At 37.3% G+C, this 14486-nt stretch overlaps 1 protein-coding gene across 1 annotated transcript in view; it reads right to left on the bottom strand.

Moving 5' to 3' along the window:
* Positions 1 to 2126, bottom strand: part of b4galnt1a (beta-1,4-N-acetyl-galactosaminyl transferase 1a) — a 29721-nt gene extending 27595 nt beyond the window's left edge. The window contains exon 1 of the mRNA XM_082144905.1: positions 1853 to 2126. The gene's annotated coding sequence lies outside the window, so the exon portion shown is untranslated. The remainder of the gene's footprint in view (positions 1 to 1852) is intronic.
* Between the last annotated feature and the right edge of the window lie 12360 nt (positions 2127 to 14486).

The raw sequence follows: 14486 nt of genomic DNA, 5'->3' as shown, positions 1-14486 counted from the left end.
AATCAAAATCTTGTGCAAAAAGGGTAAACCGAAAATACATTAGCCTACATTTTTCAAAACTCTTCACACTTCTCCAAAATCAACTTGTGGTTACAATGGCTCAGATCAACTCATTCTTTCATGACAATAGCAAAGGTTGTCGACAACCCAACAAACTCACTTTGTTACTCATAAAACAATGACCTAACAGGCAGCATTATGCAGTGTTTTCTTTTGTAAAATGTCTTTACAAAACAAGAATAACACCAACTACCAGTTATAATTCACTGCAGTATACGTTACATAGTCCATGTTAACATTACAATACAAAATTATTCCCAAGTTTCCCATTTTGTATAGATGGTAATGCAATTGAAAGACACCTGCAGGTGTTCAGTTACATCTAATTTTTTTTATAGTAATTAAATTTTTTAGATTCTGAATATATTTTAATATGGAATTACTGTAGAAACAATATGCTGTCTTATTCATATAGACATATGTATTATGCAAGGTTTTGAACTTAAGTTTAACAGTTTTGAAAAGCTTGTGTCAACGCGCAAATTGGTCTGTATGTAATTTAGAAAAGAGAATGTAATCATCGAATGTATTTTGTGCCAAACTAAAAGTGGCAAACAGATTGTTGTTGTGCTCACTGTGTGATGAATTTTGAAAAAGTGACTGAAGTATTGAAAAATGAGCCCTGGCAATTGTAAAAAAAAAAAAAAAAAAAAAAACACAAAAAAAAACACAACAACAAAAATTTAGACTTTAGAATTTTAGGTTTTAACTTCTGTGGGCCTAAGCTTGAAAGTTATTTTTAAAAAGTGTGTCAAAGAAAGATATATATATAAACTTCAGCAAGATCAGGTGGTTTATTGGGTTAGCAAGATCAGGATCTTGGAAGCTGTGACCCACACCTTTTTTTATGCGTTTCCGTAGGCTATAGCCTACGTCTACGACATAGTACAAAGTTCATGTTTTAAATTATTTGTAACAGCTGTATGCAAAATATTAACCTGAGGTAGCTTATCCCATCACCCTGTCATGAACAGTGTAAGCTAGTCAATTATAAATCAGGCCAATATAAATTATATTTGGCTTTTACTCTAAATAGCTATTAGCTAAATATTCGTTTGAACCACGCATTAAAGTTATCGATGATATTTTTAAACTTTAAAATAGTAGTGGCATGTTACAGGGTCATAGCAGCTTAATAATTAACACGAACTTCCGTAATGTAGGCTAATAGTCCTATGTAAAGCACCTCTATTTGTTTACTGTGATTAATTAGATATTCGAACGTCTAATGTAGCTTATGGGCACCAATAAAACGTTTAAATAGGCTAATCTTTATTTTGCCCGAAGTTGAGAACAGCAACAACAAATAAGAATAAGATCTGACACCTAAAATATTTTTCTTTTCTAGGCTAGGCTATATGAATGATGTTTTAAGCATTTCTTGAAATTACTGTATTAAACAGACCCATTTAGGCTTCTTTACACAATTTCAGCTTTAAAAAACCATGCATGTAACAGGCTACGAAGTAGGCTATAGCCTATTAGGCTACAATTTCAGTTTCCTTTTAGGGACCTTCACGTCAAGTTAAATTTTTTCTCAATCACGTATAGTTTGACATATTCATTTAATAATATAATCTGTAGCATATAATGTTTTACCCTAAAATGGGGTTAATTCCAACATAGATTTAATTGCTTCAAGTGCAGACGGGTGTGAATGAAGATTTGAAACTGATCGAATAGAATAAAGAACCACTTTTAGAACGTTTATCATACACTGAAAGACGTAGACTACAGTAGGTTGCTCATTAAAGCGAAAGACAAAACAAAACTCCTTTATACTTTAACTTACTCAAGTTCAGTAGTGTAGGTAAACCGGATGAAGGCTTGCAGCAGAGAGAGAGAAAAAAAATAAAGAAAAAAGATATAGGCCTACGCCTATATATAAAATAAAATAAAAAATCTCACGCAAGTGACTTATCACGCAGTAAAAGAAACAATAAATAGGAAAAACCGCAGGACACAGTTAATCGGAAAACACAGGTCTAGAACATTGTAAATTATTCCCATGCATGCTGTCAGAGCAGTCGTCAGCCTCCCCCTCTCATCTTGCACAATGTGAACGCCGTAAAGTCTCTTTAGTTGCTGTTACGGGGGCGGTCTGGGTTTTTGCATAATATGCACTGAATGGACGCTTATTTGTTTAAAAAAATAAAAAAGGTAACCTAATTACGACTTTTTGTTTGGCAAATCTGACTTTGTCCCTCGCAATTTCGACTAATAATAATAATAAATAACAAAAAAAAAAGAGCAAGTTATAGGGTAAGATGAGGAAAACCTTATGATAATATGACACACTGTAAAAAGTGATCAGTTGACTTAAGAATTTTAAGGCAACGGGTTTCCTCACTTTCTTTAAGTAAATTAAACATGCATAAAAAAAAAAAAAAAAAAGTTATGTGAACACACAAGTCAGCTGCAAGAAGCCTCCTGGGGGCCATCTGGCCATCTTTATATAACATATCTACAGGCCAAATTAAAAGTATATTTATTTATTTAACTATGAACAGTATGTGTTGCTAAATTGGAAATGTAATTTGAATAAATGAACTGCAATCAAATGTTTCAATATGACAAACCGAAGAACAGAGGTAGGGGAGAGCTGTGACGGTTGCAGGCTGAGCAAGGTGCAGTTGCAACATGGTTTATTCCTCCAATCAGGAATGAGCTACAGTGATGATATACATTCTGCACATATGCTTTGTCATACTGTCTGTAGGAGCCAAATGTCATTTGTTCAACCACTAGATAGCGGTGTGCACCAGTGATGGAGGTGAAAACCACACCTGTTCAATCACATGCTATTTAAACTTCTAAACTGGGTTGAATCAGGAAGCGACAGGGGGCGGAATATATGGATCTTATCTTACCATATACCTTTTAAACTCTGTAAACATACATCTCATTAAATGGACAACAAACTGTTCAAACGGATACCGCATGTGTGGACCTTGTTTTAACTATGTGTGAAGACCAACTTACCACATTTCCTGGGATTATAGGAAACCCACTATGGGCTAAATGTTTGCAACTGCAAGGGGAAGTTGCAACATGGTTTATTCCTCCAATCATGTATTAGCTACATAGTATACATTACATTCTGCACATATTCAGCCCCTATTCCTTCCTGGAAAAAGCAGCCCTATGAGAACATTCCTTCTGCAAAAAAAATCTTTAAGTTAAAAAAGTTTTTTATGATCAGAATTTTGTCATACTGTCAAAGTTTGCAATAAGCATTGTAAAGTCATATTTTAATCAGTGTTTTCTTAGCTTCTTACAGGCATAGCAAGCATGTGTCTGTAACGGTCACCAGCTGGAGTGCCCTTGAGTGCCACCAGAGGGCACTCCACACCAGACTATCATATTTCACTCACACTACATTTCCCAGAACTCACTGCCCGGACTCATTATCCAACCCGATCTCACGGGAAAACGTACAAATTCTACGAGGTGGCTTATTCGTACGAATTCATACGACCTGACTCGTACGAATTAGTACGATTTTTGCCAAATCGTACATATTTTACGAATTTGCCAATTCGTATGAATTCATACGAATGACCTACCCCTGACCCCGCCCCTAAACCTACCCATCACGTGGGTTTAGACAAATCGTACAAATTCGTACGAGTGAGGTCGTACGAATAAGTACGAATTAGCCAACTTTTTATCATTCGTACGAATTCGTACGAATTGGTCGTGAGATAGCGTTGCATTATCATTGATTGCATTCACCTGTATCTTATTAAGTCAAGTCAAGTCAAGTCAAGTTTATTTGTATAGCGCTTTTCACAATACAGATTGTATCAAAGCAGCTTCACAGTATTAAATTAAAATAATACAACAAAGTTTGTTTCAAGAGGAATTTATTGATTGATAAAATTTAATTAAATATCCCCAAAATATCCCCAACTGAGCAAGCCAAAGGCAACAGTGGCAAGGAACCGAAAAACTCCATCAAGTGACCTAATGGTGTCCAAAAACTCCATCAGGTGACCTAATGGAGAAAAAAAACCTTGGGAGAACCCAGGCTCAGTCGGGGGCCAGTTCTCCTCTGGCATTTATGAGCTAGAGGCCGGATTGTAGTTTGAACTGTAGGATTATATGAATGCCTGGCTGAAGAGATGCGACTTTAATCTAGTTTTAAACTGGGAGAGCGAGTCTGAGCAACGAACAGTATCAGGAAGACTATTCCAGAGTTTTGGAGCCAAATGTGAAAATGCTCTCCCTCCTTTGGTGGTTCTGGATATCCTAGGTATGACCAAAAGCCTTGAATTTAGTGATCTTAAAGAGCGCGATGGATTATAGGGCGATAGAAGATCCGTTAAATAGACTGGAGCTAAGCCGTTTAGGGCTTTATAAGTCAGTAGCAATACCTTGTAATTAATACGGAACTTTAACCAATGCAGTGATGATAAAATCGGTGTTATATGATCATATTTTCTTGATCTCGTAAGAACTCTAGCGGCGGCATTTTGGACTAACTGTAGCTTGTTTATTGAGGATGCAGGACAACCAGCTAATAAAGCATTACAGTAATCCAGTCTCGAGGTCATGAATGCATGAACTAACTTTTCTGCATCAGAAACTGATAGCATTTTACGTAGCTTAGCAATGTTTCTAAGGTGGAAAAAGGCTGTTTTTGTAACATATGAAATATGATTTTCAAAAGACAGGTTGCAATCGAGTATAACACCCAGGTCTTTTACTGTAGAGGATAAAGTAACAGGACATCCTATGATGTTAAAGTTGTATTGTGCGAGGTTTTGTGGGCGGTTTTTTTAACCGATAAGTATTACCTCTGTCTTGTCTGAATTTAATAAAAGAAAATTACGTGTCATCCAATCTTTTATATCTTTAACACACTCTTTATGAAAATTTAGCGTTTTCATCCGGCCGTGATGAAATATATATTTGAGTGTCATCAGCATAACAATGGAAACTAATTCCATGTTTCCTTATAATATTTCCAAGTGGCATCATATATATGGAAAATAACAGAGGGCCTAATACAGATCCCTGCGGCACTCCATAGTTTACTGGAGTTATGATCGATTTTTCTCCATTTAAATAGACAAAATGGTAGCGGTCAGATAGGTATGATTTGAACCAGCTTAGTGCTTGTCCTTGAACACCAGTATAATTTTGTAGTCGATCTAAGAGTAATGTATGATCTATTCTATAGTATCGAACGCAGCACTAAGATCAAGTAAAACTAGTATTGAGATACAGCCTTGGTCAGAAGCTAAAAGTAAATCATTTGTGATTTTAACGAGCGCTGTTTCAGTGCTATGGTGCGGTCTGAATCCAGACTGAAACTTTTCATAGATATCATTTTGTTGCAAGAAAGAGCCCAGTTGAGCGGACACCACTTTTTCTAATATTTTAGACATAAATGGAAGATTTGAAATGGGTCTATAATTTGCTAGATTATTATGATCTAATTGTGGTTTCTTAATGAGAGGTTTTATAACTGCCAGTTTAAATGTTCTTGGAACATGACCTAAAGATAAAGACGAGTTAATAATATTGAGGAGAGGCTCTTCCACTACAGGTAACACTTCTTTCAGTAGTTTAGTTGGTATAGGATCTGTAAGACTGAAAATACTGGTTGAGGCCTGATTTATGGGACAAAAGGGCCCGGCTGGCTAATTAACATTTGAACTCACAGAAGCACATGAACTAACAACAAAGAACTCACACAAGAACATGGTTTAATGTGAATGTTTATCATTGACTGTTATGCTTTTGGTGTCATTTGAAATGTCTCAAAGTGAGTGGTACAGATATCTCATATCCAGATAGATAAAATAAAAGGAAATAAGGTTTATAGAAGTTCATAGAAAACTGGTTTAGAGATAAGGCCAGATAAGGCAAACCCCCCTTCTGTGGGATAGAAGCCATTTGAGGGTGGTCTCACCCCATCCCCCTTGTCACCTGGTCAGAGGATAAAGGAAGGTGTTCTGGCTCTCTCTGGCTCTTCTTCTTGGCTGGACGTGGAATTGGATAGGTGGTTTCTCTCTCTCTCTCTCTCTCTCTGTCTCTCTCTCTCTCTCTCTCTCTCTCTCTCTCTCTCTCTCCCTTTCTCTCTCTCTATCTCAGGTACAAGCTGGGTAAGATTCTTTGGTGTAACCAATGTATAACCATGTTCTAGATATTTGAATTGATTGTGGAATTGATCTCTGATATCTGAAATATTAAATTGCTACAATGTGATTATTTTAACTGATTTTGACATTGTTCCTTTAATGCAGGGGTGGGGAACCTTTTTCCTATCAAGGGCCATTTACAATTTTTTAACATTCTTTAAGGGCCATTGTAATGAGCAAGGGCGTTTCTAGGTTTTAAAAACACCAGGGGCTGAGCCTGAAACATCAGGGGCTGGGTAACAAGATAACATGATTTGATACAGAGAATAATGTATATTGTAGGCCTATATGCAGGGGGCAGACTGGTTAAAAAATTCAGTCCTGGCACTGTAGCCACACCAGGCCATATTACCACACAGACACACACATTCAAATGTGAGGTAGTTAGGGGGGTTGGGGGGCATGCTCCCCCGAAATTTTTTTTTATTTCTCTGACCTACATATGTGCATTTTAAGGTGTTTGAATGGCAACATTTTTTGATAACAATAGCTTTAAAAGCATGTCACTGGGCAGTAGCATAAATTATTTGTCAAGCAGATAACAGATTCTTAAACATGAGCATGAGGATACATGTTGAAATGAATGATCCACACTAGAAAATGGAAATGCAAAATGTTTCTGCTTATTGTTGACAATACACAATCACATATTCCAAACAGGAATGGCCTTAAATGAGAAATCTTTCAAGGATTATTTTGCATAGATGTAAACTTTTTAGCATTAAAGATTAGTTTCAGCAACTTGTTTCTTTCTTGAGTTAATCAATGTTTTTGGCACTATTAAATCAGTTCAATTAAATTTCAATTGTTCACTCAGGGCGTTTTTCCACTGGGTTCGTTTGCTGCGGTCCGAACCCGAGTGCGCTAGTTCCCGGCGCCCCCCGCAGCGTTGGTCTGGTTTCACACTCAATTAGTTGTATCGAACCCAGGTGCGTTTGCAGTGATCTTACGTCATTGCAAACGCACACGGAAAACGCATGGAGAATACAACTCGACTGAGCATAGCTGTAATTTGTCTGTATTTTTGGTGCTATTATGCACAACATAGTGAGAGACAACTACGTTTATGTTCATTACATGGTGTAATTCAGCACATATCCAGGGGACGCCGTGTTTCTGCTGCTCGCAGAAGATTTTTCACTGATGCGACAGTGATACGCATGCGCAGGATACTATACTTCCTGAACAAGCACGCACCCGAGTCCGTGTTGCTTGCACATTAACGCGAACCGCGCCACGGTTCGGGAGCAACCGAGCTCAGACCACCTCCTCCAGGTAGTCTCGGGTTCGGTACTCTAGTGCGCACCCGGGTCCGATGAAAGCGTTCACATTAGCGATTTTTCATGCGAACCGTGCCCCGGTCCGCACTAAACTGCCAGTGTGAAAGCGCCCTCATAAAGACAGTCACTTGTCACCATTACTGGCTTAATGATGCAAGTTGTGCAAACACAGACAAGCGGATTGATAGAAACTTTGAAAAGGCTGATGCTGGTGAAATATTCGAACACATTCGAGGACCTGTGGCTACATATCAGAGTTAGGAATACATTGTAATAATGTTAATCAAGCAGACTAAATCACACGACTGCGCAGCAATATTTAAGCTCATTATACAAAGGAAATAATACAGATCTAGACAAATTGGGTTGCTTATAGTTAAAAGAATGTCATGAACGATCATTTAGGCTAGATGTAGGCCTATTTTTCACATTTTTGGTCACAAAATATTTAGTCAGTTTTGATGACTTTGCAATATTGATAAAATGTTAGAATATTAATAATGAAAATTGAGTAGGGCTACGCCAAAATGTGTAACATTTATGTAGCCTACAAAGGAATACAAAAGCCCCGACAGCTTTAATCTCCCTTTTAGTTATTTCAATACTTAATTGACGACAGAACACGACGTTACATGCTAGTAGTTTATTTTGCGTGATACAGGGCACGCCGCATTTGCGTGATTGAAGAGTGCGCGCCGCGAACAAACGGCTGGCACGACGTTACGTAAGTAAGTTAGGTTTTCTGAGTTTTACTGACATATAGCCTGACAACATCTGGTCTGACAGAAGACTGTGCGGCGGTGCCGACTGCGTTATTTTTTTTGAAACCGGTGCGGCGCGCTCGCCCCCGTAGTTCATCCGTGAGAAACCTGAAACCGGTGCTTGAACTTGACCTCAGGTGACTCATTAACACTCGCGCTACTGCCCACGCCCTGCTCTCACGGCTCGTGGACTCGTGCTGCTTGCCACTTTGCCTATTTTGTGTTTTCTATCACAGGAAAAGTAATTGCTGAGATTTTTGTTTCTGAATTTTTTTTTTTTTTTTTTTTTTTTTGGGAGGAATTGACTCGCGGGCCGCATCAAACTGTTTTGCGGGCCGGTTACGGCCCGGGGGCCGGACGTTCCCCACCCCTGCTTTAATGGTTAAAAGGAATAGTCAAACATTCGCTCACTTTTAGTGAGGCACAGATATTATTAAAACCTTTCATTTATGGAGTCAGATGAATTAACGAGTAAATACATATGATTAATGTATTACAAATTTAACCAACCAATACTTTGCATGAGTGAGGACAGAACATGTGATAACCTTCCCCGTGTATTGGCGAACCGGAGATTGGACCAAATATAGCTGGCCTTACAGATCTAATAAACATGTTGTTGTTTTAGATGAAGTGATAAGTTTATTTAACTCTTTTTGTTCTATAGTTGTAAAGCACTGTAATTGTTCTTGCGGGGTGATAACTGAAGCTGAATTATAAGGCGCGATTGAAGATTGAACGTTTACAATTGTGGTTCTGATGCTTTCGATTTTCTCAGTGAAGAAGTTCATGAAATCATTACTACTGAACTGTAACGGGATATTTTGTTCGGGTGACGTCTGTTTATTTGTTAGTCTAGCCACGGTGTTAAATAAAAACCTTGGATTGTTTTGGTTGTTTTCTATTAGTTTGCGGAGGTGCTCAGCCCTGGCCGCTTTTAGGGCCTTTTTATAACGTGACATACTGTCTTTCCACGCGATTCTAAAGACCTCTAAATTAGTTTGTTTCCATTTACGCTCTAAAATACGGGTTTCTCTCTTTAAAACATGCGTAGTATTGTTATACCATGGTGCTTTATTTTTCTCTCTGACCTTTTTTATTTAATAGGTGCAACCACATCTAATGTTCTAGAGAGAATGGTGCTCATAGTGCTAGTTAGTTCTTCTAGTTCATCTGTTTGTTTGGGTTCAGGCAGCAGTTGAGACAGATTAGATAAGCAATCTAGTACGTCAGTTTGCAGTGATATTGTCCTGTACGTCAGTTTGCAGATTAGATATTACCCTGTTAGTCTCAGCCTATTTATACCTTGTACATACATTCATTCCCTGCGAAGTCTTGTTTGTGTTACACTGCATTTCTGAGCATTCTCCTGGTTTTCTTGTCTCTTGGTTTTGGATATCTTGCCCTGTTCCCTGGATTACTCTCTTGCCTCTGGTCCCTGCCTGTTTTGTTTCTTTGTTTGTTTCTTTGTTTTGACTGCCTGTCTGTGTATGACTCTTGCCTGTACATCTGATTACGATTCTGGATTGCCCCATACAATAAAGCTGCATTTGGATCTCAACCTTCGTGTCTCGGAGCGGTTCGTAACAGTGTCAAAGCTATTTCAAGTATAGCAAGTTTAAGTTTTATCATGGCTGTCAGTGTAGGGACAGGTGCAACCACCCCAAAATGCGGTTGCAACGGTAGAAAATAGCTTTTTCAAATTATAGGCCAAAATGAAGCTTACATCCTGTCTGTTCTGTGTTTTCAGTACGTCACGAGAGAGGAAGTACACAACTGTAAGGCTGGTGCCAGTATGTCTGATCGACCCCTCGATGAAACAAAAGGCCCTCCTGAGAATGAACACACTGTAAAAAAAATTCTGTCGTTTTTACAAAAAATAAATTGGCAGCTGGGTTGCCAGAATCATTTTGTAAAAATTACAGTCACTGTAAAAAAATCCTGTAAAATTTACAGGGATTTACTGTAAGAAATACAGACTTTAAGTTTGTTTATACAAAAAAATCCTGTTGTTTTCACAAAAATAATTTGGCAGCTGTGGTTGCCAGAATAAATTTGTAAAAATGACAGTCATTGTAAACAACTTTATAGTTTTAAACTGTGCATTTTAGTACAAAACTGCATAAAAACATCCATTTTCTGCATTGTCTTGCCTTCTTTATTAATATTAAAGCAGCACAACATACACATTTGCAATATGTACAGCTTAATTATCTCATTGGAACTAATAGAGGAAAGATGGAAGTAAAGAGAGGGAAGGAAACAAAGATGAGAAAAAGAGTACAAATGAAAAATAGAGAAGGAGAGGGCAAGAAAGAATATTTGTTAAACAATAAATCTCTGCAAACTGATGTACAGGACAATATCACTCTGCGAACTGACGTACAGGACAATATCACTCTGCAAACTGACGTACAGGACAATATCACTCTGCAAACTGATGTACAGGACAATATCACTCTGCAAACTGATGTACAGGACAATATCACTCTGCAAACTGATGTACAGGACAATATCACTCTGCAAACTGACGTACAGGACAATATCACACTGCAAACTGATGTACAGGACAATATCACGCTGCAAACTGACTTACAGGACAATCTCTATAACTATCTCCAGGATATGTAACAGGAACTTCCGAGACTCAGCATACAGTGCAGTTCACACTTCACACACAATATCTCCCCTTCATCCCCCTCCTCCTCCTCACCTAAAATACAGTGAAAACCTATGCAATGTTATGCATGTACAAGAAGTAACTATACATGTTTGATATAATTTAAAGTGTCTCATGCGCATGGTAAAATGGTCTCATTCTCCCAACCATAATGAAAAGCTTAAAGAAGTTATAAAATATGAGAAAAGTGATGTGTCCCTTAAAGGTGTTTCCCTCCCCCAGATCCTCCATTCAGACTACACCTCCTGTGTGTAAAACAAGAACCCATTCAAGTACAAATTCTGATCTCCCAGTGTGAATCCCTCAATAGGGAACCAAAATCTAATTATGTCAGATGCCACCATTTGGTAAGAATATTGAATTATCTGGGTATATAAGGAAAAGGAGCAGAAAAGTTCGGGGAGTCTGTAGGTTGACTTCCACACAGCCGCTGTGTGTAATTTTTGTTGCCAGGTAATAATTTCTACAAATTCCTCTATTTCTGAATTGTTATGCTTAACTGATGATTTTATTCTTATGAATTGGATTTTGAATTATTGCTTCATTACCTGGTCAATAAATTGTAAACGTTTGATTTTATTCTGAACGACTCTGAGACTTGTTTTTCCCAAATAGATTAACGGATCCGTATATTTCCACAAGGTTGCGTCAGAGATTAGTGACGACTAATAACTGATATCAGAGAACAAGTGTGCTTGGATGAGGAGACGAGATTTTCCGTCTAGAATCAGCAGATGCTGGTTGATCAATCTAGGTTTGGATGCGTCTGATGACCTCTGTTCTAATTTAATGTTACTTTAGATAAGTGTACGTGAAACAAGCCACGAGCTTGGCCAAACAAAGCCATTTTTAAGAAAGGTAAAGTTGATCGACTAACGTCTTTAAATGGTGGTAAAAAAAAATCTACTAAAGTAAACGGTTGAATTAAGTTCCTGAGGGGCATCCAAGGGGGCTATATGAATATATCTTCGATTGTGCGTGTGGGAATTATGGCAAATCTCAGATATTTAGCCAATTACCTATTGAGGTGTCCCTCATGTTCTGATGTTAGCAGGTAACACACTGAAGGATAAAGGCAGGACAATGAGATCTGTGGCAGAGGACTTTGCCATTTGCCACACAACCCTCTATCGATTTATTAAAAAGAAAGAAGCTATAGGCTCATGGTATATAGGCAGTGCACTGGACTCTCAGTAGTGTCTTTTCAGAACAGGAAAAGAGCCTTGCAGAATACCTAAAAACTGCAGCTGATCTGTTGTCTGAGCACCAAAGAGGTAAACATGAGGAAGGTATAAAAACAGTGTATATTGATACGAGAAAGTGTTGAAAGATTGTATGAGTAAATCAGCAGAAGGAAGACTGGTAGGAAGAACAAGACAGAATTAAGGAAAAAGATAGAGAGAATAAATTAAAAACTGTTATTTTTTGATTTTCCATCTATTTTTCAGGTTCATCAATTTACCTTCCAGCTGGCTGTGCATTATCACTGTAATTATCTTGGAATGTGAAACTCCATGGCCAGACGTTCATGGTTTTGCAGCCATCCCCTGTTATGGGTGCATCTATTAAAGTATAATATTTCTCAGATTTTTCTCAATAAAAACAGTCTCCGAGAAACTGAAGGAAATGCAAGTGTTTATTAGTTTGCATCACTGATTATTTATGTTGTTGTTTAACATTGTCATAAAACAGCGGTCAAGTACTGAATGTTTAGTTTAGCTATAAAAGACTCTTAGGATACTGCTGATTTGCAGGAGGAGCATGGTCAAGGCCTGAGGAGTATGATCACAATAAGGCATCAGTTAAAACACCTTGAGGCAAAAAACACTAAACATTTTTTCACCAATGCCATTACCTCATTCCATAGGTGTACCAGATAGTAGGGCGGTTAAGCGCAAAAATCGATCACTTTGCGATAAAAGCATCAAATTTGGTATGAAGGCTCACAAAGGGGGTCTGATCAGATTTAGGACCGTAGGCGCTTGAAATTTGACCCCTGGGGGTCATGGCGGCCATTTTGAAATATGGATTTTGTAATGGGAAAATGGATTAAAAGCTGCCAGAAACATAAAATGCAATAACATATTTCACCATAAATACATGTAAATATGAGCACACTTTCACAAAAAAGGTCTTTAAACTTTAAAATATAAGATATGTTTTAAAATTTGCTCCTGTAATACTAAATATTACTATACATGGGTTAATGAATTATCTGTAAATTCATGTTATGTGATCAAAATTAGACATCACAGTGACAAGTGATTAAGAGCTGATCTTTGTCTGGTCTCTACCAAAGCAATTCACCAATGGTGATACAAAAAGGTCAACTGTTTTTAAACAGCTGACATGGAAAGAGTGTCTGGATTAGCTTGCGTGTCGCAAGCTAATCCACCACGGCAAGGTGCCAGCTCGGCAATATATCCAGGATTAAATAATTTGAAGGTTTTAGCCATTGCATTGGATCACAGTAGTTCTTGTGTAGTGGTCTTGTAGTTTTAGTTTTTCTTATGAAGTGGAACTGTATTTGAGGTCTAGGGGAGCGCGGGGCACAACGTAACATGGGGCTAGTTGTAACACACTTGTTTTAAATACTTCCACACATGCTAGGATGACGAAACTCGTTGCTACTAGTTGCCATATCAACACTATATAGAGAAAAAATTGCGCCTTTTTTTTTTTGGAAGATATCCATAGAAATGTATTAAACCATAGCAAAAGTAAATTTCTTACTTAAGTTAATTTTTCATCTCTATTTTTTGTGTTTATTTAAAATTAGACAAATCTGATATTATTTTAATCTCCAAAATGTTATTTAACAGTTGAGATAGTTCTTTAATGCTTCACTAACTAGCAGAAGACACTAGCTGGGTTTAAATCCCAGTTGTGCAGGCGGGGTATGTTGTCACACTGCGTTACAATGTGCCTCTATTAGAAATATGCTATTCTATTCTATACTTTTATTAATTTTATTGAGAAAACGTGAGAAAAAGGTGAATAAAGACTGTTAGTCAATGTTCAGAAATTACTAATTATTTATTTGTTTTGAACAATGTTGTATAGCTGTGTTTTCCTGTGTTCGTAGTCAAAACTCAAAAATGAGTTTATATTTAATTATTAAAAATTGCCATTATTTTATATGAAATTTTTTTTAATTCTATTTTATTTAGAAAATATTTTAGTTTGTCTTGTATATTTTGTTTATTAGATCAGATAACATTTTAAGCTGTCATATATCATGTTACAATGTGCCCCTCACATGTTACAATGTACCCCACCTATGGGGCATGTTGTCACATTTCACTTCCATTCTTTTGCGGTATATCCAGAAAAAAGTATATACTGTATTAATAAAACAAAACCACATAATTGTACAGACATGTGGGAAATTAATGTGGGGAAAAAATAAATACTCTGAACCATAAGTAGATTTACACAAACTGAGAAAGTCAAAAAGCGTTACTTTGTGCCCCGCTCTCCCCTACTACTAACTTAAAAGATGTGTGCTAATAACTTTAAAAAATATTTGGCTACTCTATTTCACTTAACTGGCACA

Source organism: Leuciscus leuciscus, assembly GCF_965113295.1.
Source record: "Leuciscus leuciscus genome assembly, chromosome: 18".
NCBI classification, from domain to species: Eukaryota; Metazoa; Chordata; class Actinopteri; order Cypriniformes; family Leuciscidae; genus Leuciscus; species Leuciscus leuciscus.
This window is presented reverse-complemented; position numbering and strand designations above follow the sequence as displayed.